This window comes from Megascapheus bottae, chromosome 2 (assembly GCF_031878675.1).
Source record: "Megascapheus bottae isolate mThoBot1 chromosome 2, mThoBot2.hap1, whole genome shotgun sequence".
In the NCBI taxonomy this organism is placed as follows: Eukaryota; Metazoa; Chordata; class Mammalia; order Rodentia; family Geomyidae; genus Megascapheus; species Megascapheus bottae.
Window position 1 is genome coordinate 5,272,039 of NC_143510.1, and position 26,442 is coordinate 5,298,480.

At 38.9% G+C, this 26,442-nt stretch overlaps 2 long non-coding RNA genes across 2 annotated transcripts in view; both read left to right on the forward strand.

Moving 5' to 3' along the window:
• Positions 1-398, forward strand: part of LOC150066294 (uncharacterized) — a 41,425-nt gene extending 41,027 nt beyond the window's left edge. The window contains exon 3 of the long non-coding RNA XR_016532913.1: positions 345-398. This is a non-coding gene — a long non-coding RNA (uncharacterized LOC150066294). The remainder of the gene's footprint in view (positions 1-344) is intronic.
• LOC150066295 (uncharacterized) overlaps positions 387-26,442 on the forward strand; it is a 28,562-nt gene continuing 2,506 nt past the window's right edge. Inside the window, exons 1-2 of the long non-coding RNA XR_016532912.1 lie at positions 387-438; positions 692-785. This is a non-coding gene — a long non-coding RNA (uncharacterized LOC150066295). The remainder of the gene's footprint in view (positions 439-691; positions 786-26,442) is intronic.

The window sequence follows — 26,442 nt, forward strand, 5'->3', positions numbered from 1 at the left end:
TTCTATCTGGCAAACATCATGTAACCCTTTTAATAATTACAATAAAAAAAATAAAAAAAATAAAAAGAATCTCAAGAGCTTTCCTGTCCAGGCTGGTCTTGAACCATGATCCTCAGATTCCAGCCTCCTGAGTAGCTAGGATTACAGGCCTTAGCCACCAGCACCTGACTTCTATTCTCTTTTGACACAAAACATTAGGAACAGTTCTAGGATTGTGTTCTTTAAACTTTACTTTCATAAAACATTGTATGTTTGTGTCTGACCTTAGGGAGAATGTTCCAGATTCTTTGTGTCTGTTTATGCATCTTGTCAATAAGGCTAGAAAGTGTTTTTTTTTTCTCCAGAAACGTATATAGTGATGTGGAGAAGACGGAGAGGGGGAGATGAATATAGAGAGGAAGGGTAGGTGCAGTCATACACATATGAAAATGGAAGCAGGTAAGTGAGGGAAGGAGTGGGCTACGAGAGATGGAGAGAATGATGGGAGGGGTGATGACCCCTCACAGGTTCATATGTTGAGCTGAAATTCCTTTTATACAAATACTAAAGATGATAAAATGCATAAATAAAATGTATCTGAAAGACAGCAAGCCTTCGACTAAAAAGAAGATAGTGAAACAGTACTTTGGTTGGGGGGGAAGGAAAACCCAATGACTTGGTGTGTATTTACATGTATTGTGATTTTCTGTAGCTATCAAGTGATTATAAAAATCAGAGCTTACTGAAGGACTTGTCCTTTGCTTTGCTTTCATGATTTGGCTTCTTTCAGGGAAATGTTCACCACGGTGAGTAGCTTCCATTTTAGTCAGTTAATTGTGAATACATTGATGATAGGACTTAAATTTTTTCGCTTGAAAATACATGCACAGAATTGCAAATGGACTGAGCTGCAGGCTCAGTTTTCTTCTACAAAGTTTCATACATTTATTGACTAGATTCACCTATATGGGCAAAAGACCTCTTCTAGCTGTTTTTTCTTCCTTCCCTCAATTAACTTTTCCCATTTCCAGTCACCTCCCTGCTTTTTCTTCCTCTTCCTGATCATCTGAACTTTTACTTCCTCTCCTGCCCAAAGCTTATAGCTATAACCTCCTGTCTGGACTTCATTTATTTTTATTTTTTAAAATTATCATTGAGTTATACAAAGGAGTTTCAATTCCATGTATCAGTTTATATTTCTTTTTTTTTTTTTTTTGCCAGTCCTGGGGCTTGAGCTCAGGGCCTGAGCACTGTCCTTGGACTTTCTCAAGGCTAGAGCTCTACCACTTGAGCCTCAGCACCACTTCTGGCTTTTTTCTATGTGGTACCGAGGAATCGAACCCGGGTCTTCATGCATGCTAGGCAAGCACTTTAACCACTAGGCCAAACTCCCGGTCCCCAGTTTATATTTCTTAATCAATGTCATCCCTTCCATCATAATAACTTTACTAGTCACAGAGCTCACCTTGAAGTGCCTTTTTCTTTTAATGAGGTAAATCTTGGCTGGGCTATTTTAATAAATGCTCTTCTTATTTTTATGTCTTAGTTACTGCATTTTTCTTTTAAGTTAGTGAAAGATGATTTATGTCTCATAGCCAAAGAACCTTGACTCTGACAGAAATCAATTTGCCACACTTTCCTTTTTATAATATGGATACACAAAGCTTCATTAGTTGGTTAGTGAACAAAGAAATGAAATTATTTCCCTGGAAATGATAACATTCTCAAAATAATTAGATTCAAGCCAGAGATACTTCTGGGATACTTGCTAAATTAAACAACAAATCAGAGGGTAAATAAAACCACATGAGCACTACTTCTTTCTAAATGTCTGCCTTCTGAAAATGATTTTCAAATTCTATTTGTTAGAAATTTTGAATTGCTTTATTGTGATAGTCCCTAAAAATTTTATTCTTTGTTAACTTTCTCCTCCTCCTCTTCATCCTTCTTCTCTTCCTCCTGCACCTCTTTCTTGCATCTCTTACAATTAAAATTGGCCTTCACTTTTTGATATGTGTGTGTGTGTGTGTGTGTGTGTGTGTGTGTGTGTGTGTGTGTGCTGGTACTAGGGTTGAACTCAGGACCTGGACACTATCCTTTTAACTTTTGTGCTTGTTCTCTATCACTTGAGCCACAGCTCCACTTCTGGCTTTTTTTGGTAGTTAGTTGGGAATAAGAGTCTCATAGTCTTTCCTGCCTGGATTGGCTTCCAACAGTGATCCTCAGATCTCAGCCTCCAAGCTAGTTTTTACAGTCATGAGCCATAGGCTACGGGCTCGATTTTACTTTTTTTTTTTCATCTGCCTTTTTGCTGGAATTTCCTCAGGATTGAGACCCTTTTATTATTCTGGCATTCACTTTATAGTAATTGTATTTAACAGAATACCTAGGAGTGTAGTGAATATTCAAGATAATTATGCTAAATGAATGAATTGGAAAATTAAGGGGTTAAAGAAGTTGAGATTAATGTCATAATAAGGAACACTGGTCGCCTTCCTTATGATAAGTAGACACTCCCGTTCAAAGACAATCCTCAGAATAAATTTCTTCAATATTATCAAATGTTTTAAATAAGGCTTTGAATGGATCAGCTAGTCATAAATGCCTTTTATTTTTTTTTGACTTGGCATACATTTGTAATGTAAAGAGGTTTCACCATATTTCCACAATGCATATAGTACACATTGAACAAATTCATCTCTTCCAATAAATCCCACAGCCTTGTAGAATATTATATTCTGCAAGGCACGGATGGCTCACCCCCATGTAATCTTAGCTCCTTAGGAGGCTAAAAAAGTTCAGCAGGTGGAGGTTTGAAGTCTACCCTGCCAGGAAAGCCCATGAGACTCTTACCTCTAACTAACCACCAAAAAGCAGAAGGTAGAGGTGTGGTTCAAACGGCATTGTGCTAGCCTTGAACAACAAAAACGCACTTAGCCCCCAAGTTCAAGTCCCAGTACTGACACTTAAAAATATATGTATATATCTATTTCAAATCCTCCATCTTTCTTAGTCCATGGATTTCAGGGCTCCTAAATGTTTGTATAAGTGAATTCTTACCACTCCTTTCCCACTGGGAGAAATGAAAGAATTTTTATCAGATTCTCAATAGGAAATGTAATACAAGAAATAGCAGATCTTGTTGAGAACACCAACAAAAAACAAAAACCAGCAGACATATAGCAAAACAAACATGATTTGCTACCTAAATACTGTAGCCAGGAAAATTCAGTGTTGTTGGAGTTGAAGGAAAAGGATGAGGAGCAAAGGTGGCCTGTGCTGTGATGACTTTACAGAGGAACTAGAACTCCAGCCTTGGGTTAGACATGGAAGCAGCAAGTGGAGAGGATGAAGGGCAGGTGGGGACCCTGGAAAATGGCTTCCCTGGACTGCCTTCATCATCTCGAGGGTATTGGAAGAAGAATCCACAGATACAGAAAGAGAAGTCAAACAGAACAGATTTACTGGAGAAAGAGATTAACAGAGCTCATGCTAGATAAGCCCCACCAAAGGCAGGCATCTCCTGGGCCTTGGTGTGTGTTGGGAATACCGTGTTGCATCAGGGCAGCTTATGGGTCACTGGAGGTCCTCTAGGTGAGGCCCTGTCCTGGCAATGGCAATGTGCTGCCACAGGTAAAGGGCATGAGGGTTCTTTATGCTCTAAGACCCTCCCACTTCTAATGGCTTCCCATTTTAAAACATCTCACAGTGGAAGTGTTCTCTCCTTCCTATCAAGATTGAGAGAGAGAGAGAGAGAGAGAGAGAGAGAGAGAGAGACAGAGAGAGAGAGAGAGAGAGAGAGAGAGAGAGAGAGAGAGAGAGAGAGAGAGAGAGAGAGAGAGAGACAGACAGGCAGACAGACAGAGACAGAGACAGACAGACAGAGTACACTGGGATTTGAACTCAGATCTTAAGTGTTCTCCCTCAGGTTTTCCAATCAAGGCTAGCATTCTATCACTTGAGCCCCACCTCCACTTCCAACTTTGTGTTGGTTAATTGACAATCAGAGTCTTAGGATTTTCCTGCTTAGGATGGCTTCAAACAGTGATCCTCCAGTCTCAGCCTCCTGAGTAGCTAGGATGACAGGCAAGAACCACCAGCCAGGTGGCACTCGGCAAGGAAATGAAATTTTGGGGTATCTTAAGTAACATTTGTGCTTCTTACAAGAAGATTTCTATATTATATCATAATTGCTAAATTTCCAAAAGATTACAAACTTTTGGTGCCTATTTCATAAGAGTTCTCTCTCAGTAAAGCTGCAATTGATTTCATTTAAATAACTACCTAGTCAACACCAGATACAACATTCAGAGGTAATGATTATTACAAAGAGACCATTGGAAGACAGAGGAACCAGTCCCAGTCAGAATTTCAATACTAGCTTTTTTCCTAATGCAAATTGCTTAAATGAAGGCTTAGATAGAGAGGAATCATTTTTCCCTATTGAATTAGATGGACAGGCAATAAATATTCCACAGCAAGATGCTCAGTTCTGAGTAATTCAGATGCACTGCTTTCTACAGTCAAGAGGAGGGGGCTTTATAAGGGAATTTTAATTAATGGGCTCACTGGACCATAAAATAAGAACATAGGCCTTAAAAGGCAATAAAATATACCCCAAATATGCCATGTTTATTTCTCTTTAGATTTAAAAAACTGATTAAAAATGTATGTGTTGGTAGTTAAGAGAAAAATCTTGTCAAACATACATAATGGGCTTTGAAACATCTATAATTATCTGTGTGGAAAAAAATGAGAAAGCGGGCCAGGAGTGTGGCCTAGTGGTAGAGTGCTTTTTTAGTATGCACAAAGTCCTGGGTTCAGTTCCTCAGTACCACACACACAGAAAAAGCTGAAAATGGTGCTGTGGCTCAAGTGATAGAGTGCTAACCTTGAGCAAAAAGTGTCCAAAGGCCCTGAATTCAAATGTCAGTACTGGCAATTTTTTTTTAATTTTTAAAAATTTTAAATGAAGAAATGCTCAACATCTCTGGTCATAAAAGAAATGCAAATCAAAACAACTCTAAGATTCCACCTCACTCCAGTTAGAATGGCCAGGATCAAGAAAACTAATAACAACGATGCTGGAGGGGATGTGGCCAGGAGGGATCACTACTACACTGTTGGCAGGAGTGCAAACTTGTTCAACCACTAGGGAAAGCAGTATGGCAGTTCCTCAAAAGACTAAACATAGAACTCCCCTATGACCCAGCAATTCCACTACTTGGCATTTACCCAATCGTCCAGAAACAAGGACATATTAAATCCACTAGCACAATGATGTTCATTGCAGCACTATTTACCATAGAAAGATATGGAACCAACCCAGATGTCCCTCAGTTGATGAGTGTATCAACAAGATGTGGTATTTGTACACAATGGAATTCTATGCTGCTGTTAGGAAATGGAAAGACTTAGAAAAAAATCATATTAAGTGAAGTAAGCCAGACTCAAAGGAACATAGGCCCAAGAGTCTCCCTCGTTTGTTAAATTCAGTAGAAACCTTGGGCTCTCCTAGCAGAGATTTACAATTGAACAAAATCTAGATACATAAGGCCCTATAGAATGATGCCAAATGAAAGGACCTCCAGGATAAAGAAACAAAAGACATATAATGAGTGATTGTTGTCCTTAATGTACTATGTTATCTCTTATCTCTTTTGCTATCCCTTGGTTATATCATATTGTTACAATATTTCACCTTGTTATCTGATATATTTTATATGTGCTTAATTGGTTATTTGAAATTGGATAGGGAAGGGGGGAAATCAAAAAGACCCAGGACCTAAGCACTGTCCTTGGGTTTTTCTCAAGGCTAAAGCTCTACCACTTGAGCCACAGCACCACTTCTGGATTTTTTTCTAGGTATATGGTACTGAGGAATTGAACCCAGGTCTTCATGCATGCTAGGCAAGCACTCTACCACTAGGCCAAACTCCTGACCCTTTTTTAAATTTTATTTTTTATTTTTTTATTGTGATTAATAGAAGGGTACATTATATTCACCAGATAAAAGATGCATAACTTCACAAACATTGATACCCTTTCTCATGACATGGTCCCCATTTCCCTCCCCCCCTCCCCCCACTTATCTTGATTTCCCCCCTTCCCTATTCAATTTCAAATAACCCATTAAGCACATATAAAATATATCAGATAACAAGGTGAATATTGTAAGAAATATTTGCCTCTGAGTCTTTTCCCTTGGAGTTAAGATTATTAGTATGATTTCTAAGTTTTTAAGTCATTGATTTATAAATCTGATCACTATTTAAATTTCAGGTCTTTTAAAAAGACTCTGAACTCACAATAATCTGAAACAACAGCAGCAACATTAAAGCTACCCTGTTTTTTAAAGCCATCCAAAATTTAAAGGAATAATAATATAGAAAAGGGCTGGGAGTTTGGTCTAGTGGTAGAGTGCTTGCCTAACATGCACAAAGACCCAGGTTTGATTCCTCGGTACCACATACATAGAAAAAGCCAGAAATGATGCTGTGGCTCAGGTGTTAGAGTGCTAGCCTTGAGGAAAAAGCCCAAAGACAGTGCTCAGGCACTGAGTTCAAGCCCCAGGAAAGAGAAAATCACTAAGAAAGAGATTTACTGAGATTGTCCAGGAACAGGACAGGCCTTCTTTCTTTCTTCCCTCCCTCCCTCCCTCCGCCCTCCCTCCCTTCCTTCCTTTCTTCCTTCCTTCCTTCCTTCTTTTCTTTCTCTTTCTCTGATCTTGGTGCTTGAACTCACCCTGTACAATGTCCCTGAAATTTTGTTGCTCAAGGCTATTGCTTTACCGCTTGAGCCACAGCTTTATTTTCCAATCTTTACTAGTTAAACAGAGATAAAAGTTTCACAGATTTTCTTAACCTGGTAGGCTTCAAACTGGGAGCCTCTGATCTGTATAGGAGACAGAGTAGCTAAAATTATAGATATGTGCCACCAATGCCTAGCTGTTAGCATTTTTGATCTCTAATAAAATTTTGTATCGAGACATGCATTTATATTTATATCCATATATACACAAAAATATATACAAATCTTTATGGACACATACATATACCATACTGTATGGACACATACAGCTATAGATAGCTGCACACACACACACACACACACACACACACACACACACACACACACCTGTATATAATGCTAGATTCTCTCATGGCCCCTTTTCCTCTTAAAAGGTGAAAAACCTTTGCATTTCCATTCTGACAGTTGAATTCAACTCATTAGAAGGAGAACGTTTTCATTTTGTTTCTGCCAGTTTTGTAGAAAAATATCAAAACAATTGAAGGACAAGCACCGTCAAATCAGTATTTTACAGTCCTTTTCTCTGTTCCATTGGCGATTTCTTTAAAAACAACACAGAAATGAAAGAATGCAATAATCTTAGATAACCTGTAATGAAATCTGAATTTGTTTTTGCCTGATTATAATTGAGCTAAATTTTAACATACTTATATTTTCTTCCATTCAACCTACTGTTGAAACCACTGTATGTGTAATACTTTCTGTTTTTCAGTATATACACGTCTTTTCAAAGACTACCGAAAATCAATAAGGAATTATCCAGTTGTTTTCAGAGATTGAAGAAATAATCTTTTAACTTCCTTTCCTAAAGCTATTTTCAGAAGTATAAAAAAAATTAATTGTATCCATAAAGTATTTTCCAAATTGTATACTTTCTGGTATTTTCCTTTCTTTGCTTCACTGGCTAAGACAGCCAATGTAGTACTGTGTAAAAATAATTATCATTGTCAAGATAAAAATTTTTTGAATGAAATTAGATCTCTTCTTTTTTTTGTACTAGTCCTGGAGTTTGAAATAAAAAACTCAGGGTCTGGGCTGGGAGTTTGGCCTAGTGGTAGAGTGCTTGCCTAGCATGCACGAAGACCCAGGTTCAAAAAAGTGTCCCAGGACAGTGCTCAGGCCCTGAGCTCAAGCCCAGGATTGAAAAAAAAAAAAAGAAAAAAACTCAGGATCTGGATGCTGTTCCTGAGCATTTTTGTTCAAGGCTAGCACTCAACTACTTCAGTCATAGCTCTACTTCTAGCATATATATATATATATATATATATATATATATATATATATATATATATATTTTTTTTTTTTTTGGCAGGGGAGACAGAAGTCTCCCGGACTTTCTTGCCTAGGGTGGCTTTAAACCTTGATCTTCAGATTGCAATCTCCTGAGTAAGTAGGACTGTGTGAGCCACTGGCACCCAGTTGAAATTAGTGTCTTCTTAAGGAAAGATAACCATCATTACATCTAAGCGTACCTCCAAAAGTTCCAGAAGTTTTTGTAGTACACAAATAATAATTCCCTAAAAATGACCATTATTCGGGTGTTGGTGGCTCATGTCTGTAATCCTGGCTTCTTAGAAGGATGAGATTTGAAGGATAAGACTTGAAGCCAGCCCCGGTATAAAAGTCATAGTGACTCCTATCTCCAATTAACCAGTAAAAAGTTAGGAATGTAGGTATGGATCAAGTGGTAGAGCTCCAGGGTTGACCAAAAAAGCCCAGTGAGCTGAGTTCAAGCCCATAATAGGCACACACAAATGAAGGTCATAAGTATCCCCTTTTTCTATCAAATATTAGTTATTTATCTGCCAAATCCAAGGATAGCTTCCCCTCATCCACCAAACTGATTATACCATATGACCAGTTCTCCACATAAGAATTATTTCTCTAAAATAATGGCTAGTGGTCATTCTTCATAAAAATCAATCAGTAATTTTCTGTCATCTGTGGAGCTTGTAAGAGAAATAAAATGGCAAACTGCTTCCTAGGATTCAATTTGCTTGAGCCAATCAAAAGCAAAAGGGGAGGGGTTGGAGGCATGGTTCAGGTGGTAGAGTGCCAGCCAATGAGCAAAAGCAGCAGATGTCAAGTTCTAGTTCTGGTCTGGACAAGTAGTAGGAGAAAAGCATAAAAAATTCTGGCAAAATAAGAAAAGAAAAAGAACAGACAATGTGGAAATGACAGCTATTAAGATGATTGAATTTGTAAAAAAAAAAAAAACCACCAAGGATATGTAAAAGACCATGATTAAATTAATTAAATAGTTACTCCTCTTTGGGGTATGGTTAATTAAATAATAATGGCTAATCAAATAATTAAATGATTTTCTTAACCATGCCCCAAAGTGAAGTGACAGATACACAGCCTCCGAAGAAAACTCAGTCTCGATTTTCTTCCACATCATCTCTCAATATCTTTGCTTCCCTAAGGAAATGTACTTCTACACCCACGCATCCAGTAAGAACCTACAGACAGGCCTTGCTGGATTTCTTCCTTCAGTCTGTTTCCATTAGCTTTGATGCCTTTGGCCATTCTACAATGATTATCTGCACTTCACTAAATCTAAGTATGAAGTAGTGTTCCCTGAGTCTTTAGGCTTTTGCCTTCCATGTCAAAATTCCTGTGGAGGGGAAAATTTCATTTGCTCCCACCCTCCATTTATCTGAGAGGAACCCATCCACTGTTTCCCTGATGAACATCATACAAAGTAGAGGGAGAGTTCTTTTCAAGTTCAAAGAGAATGGCCGATTGCCAATCTCAGGATACCCTTCATCTTCCTCACCCAGCCTGCTCACCTCATCCTCTACTCTCAGGGTCAAAGGGACTTCTGAAATTGGCTCCCTTCACAACCTCTCAGCTTCTGTCTACACAAAAGCAGCCTGCTCCCACAGGCTTCCAAAATACAGCCCTTCCAAAAGTTTGCATCTTTTAGTCATTTCCTTTGTTCTTCTTGTTAGTGAAAAAGCTAAGGGGCAGCACCCAGTACTAGCATGAAGAATATACACTTCAACTTTTAACTTGTTCCAATGTTGCAGTTGGTACTATTGGCTATGCCATAGAAACATCAATCAATACCAGCTTTCTCTATTGTAAAGTGCGGATAATATAAATTAACTATAGCAGGTAAATATTTACATTGTCAGCATATGTTTTGGATAAATACACAAGATCATGGTTAACATGTACTCTTAAAGTGTGAATCATGATTATATAATTTTGTGTCGACCTAGCATCATCTGAGTTGCCTTTGTAGGATGGGGCATAGCTTCTTTATCACCACTTAGCATAATTTAGAAACAATTTTGTTGTCTTTCATTAGCTGTTAAACTATATGTGGGCAAGAAATATGTCTCCCTTGATCTTCACTGAGTAATTCAAATAGACTTCAAACACTTGAAAACAGCCTTCAAAGGAATAATAAATTTGTGAAATTGCTAAGCAACCTAACTTCATCATTTGTTAAAAAAGTAAAAATAAAAAAGTTCATGACTGCATTTGGATTCTCCTAAAGAAAAAAATCCAATATATCATATATTATTTGTTGTATGTTATATAATATTATATGATATGCAGTAGGCAATAGGCAATGTTATATGTTATACATTATATAGTATATCCCATTATAAGCAGGATACACTGTGATGTGTGATACATCACACTTATGTAATGATTACTGCATATACATACAAGATATGTTATATATCTGATTTACAATACCCATTGTATAGGATGGGATATACATTATAAATGCATTATATATTATCTGTATTATATAATATAAAATTATATGAGAGAATTTATTAGATTGACTTAGATGATCAGACACTGGATAACTCTATGTTGGCCTCTGCAACAGGGAGAAACAAGAAATTTGCTAGATGCCCAAGGTTGTAACCAACTGGGAGGCCAGGGTGGGAAAGCCCAATGGAGAGTCACGCTGCATGTGCCTGTGACCCTGAAGAGCCTAGCTGGGGGCTGTGTCTAACAACTTAAGAAGCTGAGATCTGAGGGTCAAGGTTCAAAGCCAGCCTGGGCAGGAAAGCCTCTGAGACACTTATCTCCAATTAACTACCAGAAAGCTGTTGAATAGAGCTATGGCTCAGTATGGTAGAATGGCCTAGCCTTGAGTGAAAAAGCTCAGAGACAGCACTCAGGCCCTCAAGTCCAGCCCCAAGACCAGTACACCTACCCACACAAAACTGAAGAATGTGAAATCTCATGTCAGGATGACACAAAGAATAAAACAATTACAAAAAAAAAAAAGAAGAAGCAACAATTGAAACAAAGGCACACACCTGTGTACCCATACTTGTCCCTTTTCCTCCCAGAGTTTTTGTTCCACCCAGCCCCCACTTTAGGTCTATTCATGGTAGACCCACCTTCAAAGTTTCTCACTCTGTTCACTACCCCCCTCACTCTGTCCCTCCCTCCTTTCTTCTCTTGGAAGCTTTCACAGACTCACCTAGAAATGTAACTTACTGATTTTCTAGGTACGGTTAATTCAACCAAGTCAACAACAACCGAGATTAAACAGGATAGCTTGTTGATTTACCACCCAAACATGTATCCTTAACTATCCGTGAATATGAGGGTTGAGTTTGCACTGCAGTTCAGTCAACTACACAATGCGCCTCGGCTGTGGTGGGCAGTGATTTCGTTCTCATGGCTACAAGAGAGAAAGTTCTTCCTTAAGGCACACTTAGTAGCTTTTAGGTTATTTATGTACATCTGGTGCTGGGAATTGGGATCTCAGAGCTCATTCTCTTCTTTATTACATTGTCCAGGAGTGCTAGGGACAGCCAGCCAGATCATTCTGTTCCTTAATTTTCCAAAACTGTTTGGAAACATCTTATGTACAGTAAACTACATTATTTGCTCCTTACAAGTGTCCAATCCATGTTGGATATATATCTATATCTATATTCTGTTCATACAATGAATATCAGTGCTATGTTATTAGAAGAAGAGTCCTTGGTAATTTTAGCTTTGATCAAATTAGAGAATCAGTACCAGAAGCCAGTAAAGGATATTCATCCCTAAAATGATTGTTCGCTAGACCCTCCTGGTACCTAAATCTATATTGGTCAGGATTCTCCAGAGGAACAGAGCTAATATAATATACATAATTATGAGAGGGATTAATTAGATTGGCTCACACAATCAGAGACAGAATGGTCCCAAAACAGCCATCTGCAAACTGAAGAACCAGGGGAAATGGCAGCTTCTCAGAGAAAGAGAGAGGCCTAGGAGGCAATTCTAGCCCAAGGCTCAAGGCCTCACAGCTCTCCAGAGAGCCACTGGGGCCAGGTCCCAGAAAGACTGATCCATCCTGTCTGGTGTCCACAGGAAACAGGGTGGGCCAGCCCTGGAAACCCGAAGGCAAGAACGACTGAGCACGTGTGCAGTGAGCTCCCCCTGGCTCCCTCTTCGTGGTTCCATCAGAGCCCTTGGTGGTTGGAAGAGTGCCCTCTGCATCCATCTGGCTTCTCTTGAAGTACCCCCACAGGCCCACCCACAAGGAAGCTTTACCATTCTTTTTTTTTTTTTTTTTGCCAGTCCTGGGCTTGAGCTCAGGGCCTGAGCACTGTCCTTGGATTTTCTCAAGGGTAGAGCTCTACCACTTGAGCCTCAGCACCATTTCTGGCTTTTTTCTATGGATGTGGTACCGAGGAATCGAACCCGGGTCTTCATGCATGCTAGGCAAGCACTTTAACCACTAGGCCAAACTCCCGGCCAGCTTTACCATTCTTTTAAACCAACTTTTAGATAAAAAGTAGATAAAAGTAAAGTAGATAACAGAGGTTAATCATTACAATCATCCATAATATAAATAAATAATTGTGTGCATTCAAATGAGAGTGAAATTTGACAATCAAGATTAATCAGCTATACTTTGATTTGAAGTTGATTAATCTTGGCTGTCAACTTCACTCCCATGAGTCACATATGATTATATGTAATGATATATGCATATGTGATTATATATTATATACACTATGTTCCATCATATGTATTTGATATGTATATGATATATACTATATTTATCATACATACATATATATTATTTTTTATTTCACATATATTTCTGCCCAGGATTTTGGAGAATTCTGAAAAGAGCAAAAGAAAACAGAGACATCGCATAACAGAAATTCCCCTCCATAAGATTACTGGCAGAAAACTGACATGCCTATAATCCCAGTATTGCAGAGCTTTCAGCGGGCTGATTGAAAATTGACCACCTGCCTGGGTTATATAGGGAGGCTCTGTGTCAAAAGCAAATAAATAACAAATATAATGCTAATAAAGCAGTCTTACTTCCGGATATACATCTTGTCGAAGTAAGATCAGTATGCAGAAGAATTTCTGTACTAATATTTATAGTGAATGAAATAACCAAGCTGAGTGCTGTTGGCTCACACCTGTAATCCTAGCTACTCAAGAGGCTGAAATATGAGCATTGCGCTTCAAAGCCAGTCTGAATGCGAAAGTCTGTGAGACTCTGGTCTTTGAGACCAGAAACCTGGAAGTGACACTGTGGCTCAGGTGGTAGTGTGCTGGTCTTAAGCTGAAGAGCTCAGGGACAGTGCCCAGGCCCAGAGTTCAAACTCCACAAGAGATAATAATAATAATATTAATAATAATAATAATAATAAGAAGAAGATATTAGCTAAGATATATAATCAATTGATTTGTTCATTGATGGATCAATTAGTAAGGAAATGTAAGTTTGTGTGTGTGTGTGTGTGTGTGTGTGTGTGTGTGTGTGTAATTGAAATTAGTCAATTGTGGTGGTTCATGCTTGTCATACTAGTTACTTGAGAGAAGCTTGGTGGTGAGCTTCTCATCCCAGCTATGCTGAAGTAAATAGGAGGATCTAAATCCAGACTAGCTTAGACATAAGTAGAAGACTTACTAGAAGAAAAAAAAGTAAATGGGGCTGGGAACATGAGTCAAGTGGTGGAGCATCTGCTGGTGAGTGCAAGATCCTAAATCCAAACCTGACTACTGCTGAAAGAAGGTGGAGAGGAGGAGGAGGAAGGAGGAGGAGGAGAAAGGGGAAGAAAAGGAAGAGGAAGAGTAGGAAAAAGAAGAAAGAGGAGGAGGAGGAGGAAGAGGAGGAAGAAAAAAAGGAGGAGGAGGAACAGAGGAAGAAGAAAGAGGACAATGAGAAGAAGGTGGTTCTGTACCATATACATAGATAAATAGGGAGAGCGAATGATCTTTAGTTTTTAAAAAATAGAAGAGACTTTTTTTCCATTGACAACATAGGTGAACCTAGATACCATTATATTAAAGAAAATCAGCCAGACACAGAAAGACAAATAATGTGTTATCTCACTTATCCATGAAATCTAGAACTGTCACTCACGGAAGGGGAAGTGTGGAGAGTGGTGGCTGGGCTGGGCAGGGGTGAGGGAAATAGAGCGACAGTCATTACGTCCGCCCTGGAGTGGGCAGGCTTATTTATTCCATGAAAATCGATGCAGGAACTATTGGCAACAAGGGCAAGCTACTTCCTTTCTTCTTCTTTTTCTTTTGCCAGTCCTGGGCTTTATCTCAGGGTCTTAGCACTGCCCTTGGGCTTTCCTCAAGGCTGGAGCTCTACCACTTGGGTCACAGCACCATTTCTAGCTTCTCTACATATATGGTAGGGAGGAATCAAACCCGGGTCTTCATGCATGCTAGGCAAGTGCTCTACCACTAGGGCAAACTCCTAGCCCCCTTTTCTTTTTTTTCTCCCAGTCCTAGGACTTGAACTCAGGACCTGAGCACTGTCTTTGAACTTCCCCAAGGCTAGCACTCTACCAATTAAGCCACATCATCACTTCCAGCTGTTTCTGTGTATGTTGTACTGAGGAATCAAACCCAGAGCTTCTTGCATGGTAGGAAAGCACTCTATCACTGGGCCACACTCCTGGTCCCAAGCTACTTCCTTTCTACTGTCAAAAGAGAGCCTGCTGGAAAATGGAACCAAGTCACCAAAGATTCTGTAGAGACAGGAGAAGAAAGCAAGACAGTGCTTTGGTGGCAACTTTGTGAGAACCAGAAATGTAACACACCTGAAGTCGATATCCATTCTGGCTTGATTCACATTCACATTTAAGCCAGTCAGAGGTGTAGACAGGTCTTAGTGATGCTTTTGGTTTGGGTTTATTGTCAGTTTCATCTACTGCTCTAACAAGATTCACTGTCTTCAGGGTGTTCTCAAAAATCTGGACTTGGGCTGGAAGACATATGGAGAAGAAAATTATGGATTATTAGAAAAGAAAAAATACTTGTAAGATCATTTTTGGGGGGTCCACTTCCTTTGCTAATGAAATGGATTCCTGTTCACTTATTTTTCCTATAATAGCACTGTAGCTTTTAATGGGCCATTCAAATTTAACTGATAATTTATATGTGATAAAAAGTACCAGTTATATGAATGTAATTGGATTAGCTTGGTAAATTCCATCATAAAGATCAATATAAAGAACATTCTCATCACCTTGAAAAAAAAAAGTATATCATGGAAGTTGCCAGTGGTTCTCACCTGTAATCCTAGATACCAGTGAGGCTGAGATCTGAGGATCACCGTTTGAAGCTAGCCTGGGCAGAGAAGTCTGTGACATGCTTTTCTCCATTAAACTACGTTAAAGAGCCAGACATGGAGCTACGGCTCATGTGGTAGAGTACTAGCCTTGGACAAAAGAAACATCATGTTAATTAAAATATGTCAAGCCCAGAGAATCAAAGGATATATGTTTTCTCTCACATGTGGAAGCTAGAACTAACGTACAAATAAATAAATAAATAAATACTTTAGGTTGAATGTCAAAGTGATGTAATTCCTGAGAAAGGTGAGCTCACAGGCCCCCCCCAGAAACATCAGAAGGGGAGATCCTCAACAGTGGATCAAGAGGCTAGAGCTAAAGGAATGATGAGAGGAAGGGAAAGAAATACAGCCATAAAATCCAATGCACGTCCTATGAGATAAAGAAAATTGAGGGAAGAGGTAAGATGGGAGAGATGGAAGGGAATGATGGAGATGGACAGACTGACATTGATCTAGATGCATTGCATTTATTTACTACGTTGTTAACTGGCTACTCCTTTGTGCCCCAACTCAGAGGTAAAAATAGCAATATAATAATAACAACAACAACAATAATAATAGTAATAAAATAATAATAATAGTGTTCAATGTTTCTGCTACATAGGATGAAAGGCTTCCAGAGATCACCTGTAGAGCCCAGTGACAAAAATGGTATTTCACAACATGTTGAACTTTGCTGAAAGGGGTTAGTAGTTCTCAGTTTTTATCAGGAGGCATAACCTTGTCAGGTGGTGGATGTATTAATTAGCTTAACACCATTTTGGGGTTTTTTTTTGACATGACTTAAATACATACAGCGTTCTTGCTAATGATATAAATAGAAAGTCAACATCCATTCTCTTGCGTGTAAGGGATTATCATCTTGTGAATCATAACAAGTTTTCCTAGTTTTGTGTCCATTTCTAATTTTTTTCTCAGCATTCTCTAACTACAAATACTCATATGAACTAGGTTATAATACCAAGTGGCCCTGCATTAACTAAGAGGTTACATGTAAAAATACACAGTTTTGTCAATTACATCTCCTTAGAAGCTGGAAGGTAAATATAGTTGGTTTTTGTTTATTTGTTTATTGTACCAGGCCTGGAGCTTGAAATAAAGGCCTTGGATACTGTCCAATAACCTTTTCATTCTCCTACTTGAGCCACAGCTATATTTCCAGTTATTTGCCTGTCAATTGGAGCTATAAGTCTCTTGGATTTTTTTTTTTTTGCCAGGGGTGGGGGGAGTGGTGGATGGGCTGGCTTTGAACCACCTTACTCAGAACTCAGCCTCTCTGAGTAAGTAGGAATATAGGCATAAGACACCAGCATCTTACATAAATTTGCTTTTGATAAAGTGGTATATGTAAAAATAAAATACCTCAACTAGAAATAAAAATGTTTAAAGAAACACCTGAACTTTCTCATTTGACTTGCGAAAATAAACTTTCAAAGTTTAGATTTCGTGAAATAAATTCTGTGTGCATAATTAAAAAAATTTTTATTCAGATTTCTTCTATAGAAAGTATAACTAAGCTTATGTAATTGATTTAAAAGGCAAATAAACTAATGGGAAAATATTTATAATTACAAATTCATTAATGTAATTTAAAATATTAAACTGTTTAGTGGCACAACAAAATTACCATGACATCTCAATTTGGTTTCATTTTATATATGTGTATACATGTATACATACAAAATTATATGTATACATATGTGTGTAGGTATGTGTGTATAATGTGTATTGCATTGCCTGTAATCCTAGCTACTTAAGGAGGCTAAGATCTGAAGATCACTATTTGAATAAAATTCATGCAGGAAAGTCAGTGAGTTTCTTATCTTCAATAAACTACTTAGAAAAGCCGGAAATGGCTCTGTGGCTGAAGTGGCAGAGAGCTAGCCATGAGCAAAGAAGTTCAGGGATAGCACGCAGGTCCTGAGTTCACACCTCCAAGTCCTGAGTTCACACCTCCAGGACTTACACAGAAGAGAGAGAGAAAAACAAAAGGAATCTAACTGGGAAAATTTATCAATTAGATTTACTAATAGTAATATTTTTTGGGGGGGAGGAATCAGTTGTGGGGCTTGAACTCTGGGTCTGGGCATTTTTCCTAAGCTCTTCAGCTCATGGCTATCACTCTACCCCTAGACCCACAGCACCACTTCCCGTTTTCTGGTGGTTAATTGGAGATAAGAGTCTCATCGACTTTTGTGCTGGCCTGGCTTTGAACCTTGATCCTCATATCTTAGCCTCCTGAGTATCTAGGATTATAAGCATGAGTCCCCAGAGCCTGCTGCTAATAGTAATTTTACAAGAAACATTTCACATCTCTGTACTCAATGAAATCTTTCTCTAGCACTCTTGCAAGATGTAATTCTATGATGTGAAAAGAAGGACAAAATATCTCACCATATGCTTTTATCTTTCCTTTGGTATGAGTGAATAACTTTATTTTTTTAATATTAGAAACATTTTATATGGGATATATATAGGATATTTATATATTATTGATAGTTTTCATATTACTCTTTCCTCCCAAATTTCCTAGATAATTTCCTATTTGATGGCAATTGTCACATAAAGTATGTTCTGCTCTGTATAAAAACACTTTGTACATAGCTAGGAAATATACATAGGATAAGAAAAGTAAATTAATTGATCTCAGGCTAAATATTTATGCATGTCATTGTCTTTCAATTGAAGAGATGTTGCTTCAAAAATTGAAGATTCAGGGCTGGGAGTTTGGCCTAGTGGTTAAAGTACTTGCCTACATGCACGAAGACTCGGGTTTGATTCCTTGGTACCACATATATAGAAAAAGCCGGAAGTGGTGCTGAGGCTCAAGTGGTAGAGTTTTAGCCTTGAGAAAGTCCAAGGACAGTGCTCAGGCCCTGAGCTCAAGCCCAGGACTGGCAAAAAAAAAAAATTGAAGATTCAAATACATCCTTCATTGTCTTTTCTCATTATTGTTTTGCCAGTAGTCAATCTTGAACTCAAGTCCTTGTACTCAAGCTTGCCATTTTCACTAGAGGCTTCCAGCTGAACTTTAGCTCTACTTTGGCTCTTTGGTAGTTATTTGAGATTAAGAGTCTGAGCTGTCTTTGCACTGTGATCCTCAGCTCTCAGACCCCTGAGTTGCTATAATTACAGATGTGAGCCATTAGTGCCTGCTTCCAGGGAATTTTTTTCATTTCTTTTCGAGTCATCTCTAGTCGAAAAACAAAATTTGCATTGGCACTTGCCACATCTGTTGAAATGCTAAGCTAGTCTCATTTTTGTATAGAAGTCATGAGATTTGAACTATCCATTCTCCAGCTGCTGTTGAATTGCCGTCATTAAATCTACAGAACTGGGAGGCCATGTTTCAGTCTTGGATGATTTTGTAAACATTTGGCATGTTCAAAGACAGTAATTAGTATTCCATAATGAACAGCACACTTGGATGCTAATATCATTTTTTGAAGCTACATGAACACAGAGTTTCATGATCTAGTAGTGTAAATTAAACTTTGCCACTGAATACAACAAACCCATAAGAATATAAAGACAACAAGGGAAAGTAATTCTGTCAAAATAGTAATTACTTCTTTTGCTGGGCACTGGAACTTCATGCCCTGTAATACTAGCTACTCAGGAGGCTGAGATTTGAGGATCATGGTTCAAAGCCAGTCCAGGTAGAAAAATGTATGAGACTCTTATCTTTAATTAACCAGTAACAAGCCAGAACAAAGGTAGGGGTAGAGCACCAGCCTTATGTCAATCAGCCAAGGAAGAGCCAGTACCCGGAGTTTAAGCCCTGGTACTGGCTTAAATAAAGAAAAAAAAAAAGAATTATTTATTCTTGTAATTTTTCCAACTCCGGTAAATGTTAGAAAATAGTTCTGTTTTCTAAGATATCCAAATGAATGTCTATGGTTATTATATTTTGTTTCTTTCCAAGCGAATACTTATTATTGCTGCTACTCAGGAGTCTGAGTTATGGAGGACTGATGTTTGAAACCAGCTGGGGCAAAAGTATTCATGAGACTCCATTTTCAGAATTACTAGCTAAAAGCAAGTGTGGCTTACAGCACTAACAGAGCAAGTGTGAGGCCCTGTCCAGAATTATTTTAGGAGAACACTGATCAATAGTCTGCCTTTGTGGAGGAGAAAGTTTATGGCATTCTGCTGGTTTCGCTTGCCGTCATGATCCTGGTAAAAAGCACTCCCACGGGAAAGAAGGCGAGCATCCTGAAGAGGCATAGTTTCTTTTCTGCTGCCATAATGTTATAGTCTTAGAAGCAGGAAGCACTTAGATTCTGTATCACAGCTGTAATAAATCAGGAAGCAGATCAGCAGGAAACACAGAGGAAGAAATCACCGAACCCTAACTTTCCACACTAAGTACCACAATCTAATTAAAAGAAAGAAAATTGCCAGACTTCTCCATCGGAAAACCAATTTCTACTTTTCTTGAGATGGGGAAGTTGGGTCTTGCTAGCGCCATCTTGGTTATGTAGTAGATAGGAATTGGGTTTAACCAGTGCCATCTTAATCTTCATGGTGGAGGAAAGTAGTCTTTCCTCCCAGGTGATGAGAATTTCTGGAGGCAGGAACTGAGATGATAGGTTTCTGAATCTGTCAGTCCTGGGCCTTGAACTGGAGACACTCTCGACTTTCCTGTGACCCTGTCTCCAACCCTTATTCTATTTAGGCCTTGACCAGCTCAGATGAAGCTATGCCTCCCATCTCCTGACTCTTCTCGGGTCACCGTGGTGTCTCACTACAACTACTCAGGAGGCTGAGATCTGAGGGTCACAGTTTGAATCCAGCCCAGGCAGAAAAGTCTGTGAGACTTTTATCTCTAACTATCAAAAGGCAGAAGTGGAGGTGTGACTCAAGTGGTTGAATGCCAGCCTTGAGGATAAAAACTAGGGGACAGCGTTAGGAAACTAAGTCATGTGGGTATTGGAATAAAGAAAAAAGAATATGAACTCAACAGACCAGATCAAATTGAATGGAAAGTTGAAGTGAGGAAGTCGTGGTGATATGAGGAGATTTGACAGACACAGGCAAGGCATAAGGGGGCAGAAATGACAGGACTTAAGTAGGATACTCAGGACTCACTACCCAGAAAGCTGAGTACTGGACCCTGGACAGGTCAAAACAGGCAAGGAAAGATAAATGTGTAAGTTACAATTAGGTAGAAGCAATGGTGTATAAATCACAGTTTACTGGACCCTATGATACTTGAGAGAATGGGACTAAGAGGAATGCTTGTGTCACCACTTCTCATTGCTTCCCAGCTACAGGGAGTTATTACTAGGAACACAAACTCTGTCTTATGTTAATGCTTGTAAACACAGGAAAGATGGATACCTTGTTTTCTGCACCTACCTAGAGTAACCTTGCCTGTTCTGAACTGAATGAATACACTTGCTTATAGACGCTGGTTGTTCAGAAACCAATGAGTGCTGGACCCCCCTGGCACTTCACTTTTCGATTCTCTGCCTCCTTTCCTGTTCTTTCCACTCCAGTGTCCTGTCCAGCTGTCCCTGGATGAGTTTAGCAACAGGGTGTCAGGTAGCTGGGGAATTCAGAGTGTTTGTGGATCAAGTCTTGTTCTGGGAAACTGTTGTTCACAGAATTCAGGTCTCTCACCGAGACCTGAACCTTTATACTTAGATTTAAGATTCTGGGCTGGAGAGTGGGTTGGAGAATTTTTCCAAGAAAGTACCCACAGAGAAGGGGTGTCAGTAGGCCAAGCCATAGGAAGAACATGGAATTATGTAAACAAAGCTGATTCTCATCAGACAATGCCTAGGCTCTAAGTTTAATCCCTAGACACAACACCAGCAACAAAGAAGAAAGTGTTGAATTGATTTTTTTAAAGCCTAATAATAAAAACTAAAAACAACAAAAACTAAACAACACAGAACAAACCATTCCATGCATTCTTGCAAATTCATACAAAATCCTTGAAGAGCTGGAGACATTGTATCAAGAGGCTTGAAGTTCTGCACACATTTGGACTTCATAAACAATCACCAAAGCCTACCTCTAAATTTACAGCCCTGGAACATTTTCCAGGACTCAACCCCCCCAAACCCCAGCCTCCACTGTCCCAGCTCAGGTCCTATCCAACTGCTTCTGGTTTTCTTCACAGCTTCCTTTTGTCTCCCTAGCATGGATTGCTTCCTTCTTCAACCTGTTCCCTGCAAAGCTGGCATCTTTGGGCTCTGAAATGACAGTTCTGATCTGTTGTTTTCATAATGAGATTATTATTCTTCTCCTTCTTTTCTTGTTCTTCTTCTTGTTCTTGTTGTTGTTGTTGTTGTTGTTGTTGTTCTTCTTCTTCTTCTTCTTCTTCTTCTTCTTCTTCTTCTTCTTCTCCTCCTCCTCCTCCTCCTCCTCCTCCTTCTTCTTCTTCTTCTCCTTCTCCTCCTCCCCCTGCTCCTCCCCCTCCCCCTCCTCCTCCCCCCCCTCCTCCTCCTCCTCCTCCTCTTCTTCCTTTTTGGTGGCATAGCTGCTTGAAGGACATCATTTCAAATTGTGAATAGAATGTACAAGACAATCCCAATTTGAAATCTTAGTCCTGAACTTACCCACCAGCCTCATTATGCATATATCTGATTATATTCCTGGAGGAAAATGAAAACAAAATTGATTTTTGCCCATTGTTTCACCCTTTCATTTTGCATAGTTCTTAAGGTATGAGCTATCTCCTGTAATTTCTTGATAATGATATATTATGTATTTGCTAATATCAAGGCACACAGCTTTAGCATTGTATAACATACTTGAGGGCTCAGGTAAAAATACATGTTACAAAAAAATCTGATTAAGTCTCAGGCCATTATGTTAATCGGGACCATTATTTGAAGGATTAAAAATATTTCTACTCCTCTGCTTGTTCAGAAAAGTTTAACAGGAAATGTGTTCTTATTTTACTGGCTCCATAAACTTTCACAAATTAAGAAAAAACACACAACTTCTTTTGTAATTAAATCATACTACATTCAAGCCTTCTACATTTAGAATAAGTGCATTTAATTAATCCCTTTCACTACAGTAGTCATAATAATTAAATACAAAGCCCTGATGTTTGTTTGATGACTATTTGTTAGACATCCAAAGGTTGCTGTAGAGAAGGTAAAGTGTAAACTAATTTTAGGTAAGTTCAATGCATACATCCTCACAGATGACCATCAAAATCATCTTCAGTTAATCCTTTTTCTCTCTGTCTCCTCCCCATTCACATATTAATTTATATTAATCTAGCAGACTCCATTAATCATCAGGACACCTTGTCTCTATGCAGGATCATCAATAGTCTTCTCTGTAAGGGATCTGATTCCTCGACATGACTCAGGCTGAGAATTCTGTTCATTTAACAATAGATAGTCCAAAAAAAGCCCAAACCCAAAAATGCCACTGGAAGGATCTGAGATAAAAACTATAAATGCAATATTTCTTGAACTCCCAAAGGAGCACCTGTCTCCAGCAGTGAAAGAGAGCTGTGTAAAACTGGTGACATTTCCTACTCAGTGTTGTCCAGAGAGACCCTGGAGTATGGCATGTCTCGTCCTCACTCTCCGTGACATGCTGTCAGGACTTACGAGGCAGGAAGACTTGTTAAAAAGAAAAGACTAAGGTGGCCTCACTTCTAGCCAGACCTGTGAGTGTTGTCAGTGACAGTGGCTGCCATTGTCTCAGAGGGACATGGGAGGGGGAGGGGGCCCTTCTGGTGGTTTTAAAGAAAGAATGTAAAAAGATCTTTAAAATTTTTAATGCAATATGCCATAGTTTCTCCTCAATGGATATTGAAATGCTATAGGTTTGATCATTATTTGAAAAAAAAAACTCTTCAAGTTATACAGATGAACTAGATACACTTAACATCCAGATATATGCCAATAAATTAGTTACTTTGTAACGCATCCATTCTGTCTGAGGAATACCTGTAAGAAGGCAGAGGCAATATCTGTCAAAGCATCAGGTGTGGTGGTTCATGCTGGTAAGCCCCATTTAGGAGGCAGAGGTAAGAGGATCAGGAGTTCAAGGTCACCCTGGGCTAAGAATGAAACCTCTCCTCATCTTCTGCATATTCCAAAAAAACTAGATTTTTTTGTGTGTCCCGTGAACTCCCTTTCTGCTGATCATCTTCATTCTGTCTACCTGCCCTCTAATCATTAGTATAATATAATCTATCCAAACACATTCATTTTAGGATGGCCCCTGTTTTAGAACTAATGAGAAGGCAAGAGAGTGGAAATACTAGAAAATCCATAATATTTGTGAGCATGCTCATATTGCCGGGTGAGTATCCCTTTCTCACCAGCAGGAATCCAAATATTTGGATATGCCCCATTTTTTTGGTCTTTAAATGTCATCTAATTTATTTATAACTCATCCTCTAATGTTCTGTCATTCTAGGGACATAGGCTTTTTGTTCTGCTTTGTTCTGTTACCAGCTACATTTTCCTCTGCTCTGTTGTTGATATATTTTCTGGGTTTCTTTTTTATTTGCATCAAGTTTCTACTTTAAAGAAAAGTGCTATTTTGACAACCCATTTTATTTAATTGTGCTACTAGAACTTAGTCAGATCCAAAGTTATAGTATATTGGACCTTTCTTTTTTAACTTATGCTGTAAAAGCCTTTCTCTGAAAGATGATGTCAAAATAAAATTAATGGAGACATATAAAAGCTATGTGTTTTATTAACCCTGTTTAGTGAAATAACAAGATGAGGAAAATCAATAAAGAAATCAGAGCTGTGATTTCTGTGGGTCTGGTGCGTGACTGCACACAAACGCTGAAGAACTTTTCAGAGTAAATCTTGTAAAGGATGTGAAACTATAAATTCAGTAAAATAAGTGAAAACAAGTGCATGTTATGGAATACATTGTACTACTTCAATACAGCTGTAAAAACTGAATAGTCAGAAACAGGTAAACATTACAAGGGACAGGTAAATCACAATTGTCCATTCATTTTCCATAAAGTTGATTGGTGGGTAGTTAGGTTCACTATGCTAATATGCAAGTATATAAAATGTTATTTCATATGTATAAAATTATAGAGAAAGTAATATTCATTTCCATTTTCATGAGTGTGAAAGAAAAGAACAGCTGGGCTCTCGTGGCTCACCCCTGCAAATTCCAGACATTCAAGAGACTGAGATCTGAGGATTCTGCTTCACTGCCACCTTGAGCAGGGAAAACCATGCATCTCTTATCTCCAATTAATCACCGAAAAGCTGAAAGTGATGCTGTGGCTCAAGCAGCAGAGCACCAGCCTTCAGTACAAAAGCTAAGGGATTGCACCCTGGCCATAACGTCACACTTTAGTACCAACATCATTTTGCTCAGTCCCACTCTCCTTCCAGCTTTGTGGTGGTTAATTGGAGATCAGAGTGTCATGGATTTTCCTGTCTGGGCTGTCTTTGAACCACAGATCTCAACTGTCAGCCTTCTGAAGAGCCAGGATTGCAGGCGTAAGCTTCCAGCACCCAGCTTCAGCTCATGGTGTTAGGTACATGTGGCTAAGATATTGTGTGATTCTTTACAGATACACCATTGGACTCTGGATTCATGATTTTAGTACTTAATCTTTGTGTGCTTTCTTTTGCATTTCAAAGTGCAGAAAACATAGGCAAATTGACCAGGAATAACAAGATTGTCAGCAGAGTAAAGATATTTAATATAGTTCATAGCTATTTTGCCCACTAATATGCTCTATATAGACTTGATATTAAGAGTAATTTTCAAGTAATTTTCTATTTCCCTCCTCATTTTTCTTGGTGGCTTATTACTGTCCACTTTAATCCAATTTCAGAACGTTTCTATTTCTGTCTCACCAATTGACCTTTCCCCTCACCCATGTGTCCTCAGTCCCTGGTTTGGATGATATTCGTGTGTGTGTGTGTGTGTGTGTGTGTGTGTGTGTGTGTGTGTGTGCCAATCCTGAGGCCTGCATTAGGTGTCTAGCATTGTCCCTGAGCCTTTTCTTCTCAAAGCTACTGCTCTGCCACTTTAGCATCAGCTCCACGTCTGGCTTTTTGGTGGCTAATTGGAGATAAGAGTCTCATGAACTTGGACGGTGATCCTCAGATCTCAGCCTCCTGACTAGCTAAGATTATATATGTGAGCTGTGAGTGCTTGGCTTTGTACGCATTTCATGGGTGACATATATATATTTGAAAGTCTGAATGAAGAAGCTGACAGAAGCTAATGAGTCACCTCAGTAGCTTTCCACAACCTTTGAACATGAATTCAGATTTTATTTCTTATTTCTTGCTCTCACTGAGAACCCTCATCACTCACTAGCTACGTCAGAAACTCTTCCCACTCGACTATCTCCGGGGATGTCAGTGTGTACATTTCCACAGAAATTTCTTTCCAAGGTGATTTATTATTTCTTTTTAAATGTATGTGGGCTGTTCTGGAGGCTTGAACTAGGACCTGGGCACTGTTCCAGTGCCTGAAGTTTAGCATTCTACTGCTTGAGCCATAGCTCCACTTGCAGCCTTTTTGGTACCTCATTGGAGAAAAGAGTTTCATAAATGTTCCTGCCCAAGGCTGACATTGTACAGAAATCCTCAGCTCTCAACCCTGGAGTAGTTAGAATTTCAGGTGTGAGCTACCAGCGCCCAGCTTAATAATCTTTCTGTTTTATTTTTGTTTAGTTTAGAGATGTTTCAGTCTCTAAAACTAAAACATAGCAGCTTATCTTTAAAACTGGTATATATAAAGCAATGTAAAACACATTCTTTTGGATAGGTGCATCTGTTATAGAAAAGTGGTAGCAAGTGTTTAAAGCAATTGTCATATGCACTCCTTTCTTCCTTCCTTCCTCTCTCTCGCTCTCTCCCTTCCCCTCTTCTTCCTTCCCGTCTTTCATTTTTCTCTATTATTTACTCCTTCTCCTAGCCGCTTCTTTTCTTTTATTTTTCGCTATTACATAAAATAGCAATGTTGTAATAAGTAATAAATCTGAATGGATCTTAGGGCAAATTCTGAACAATGGCATGGACAAATAAAAGAGTTATACTTTCATTTCCTTTTCATGCTTTTACTGGGGCTCTCACTTGGCT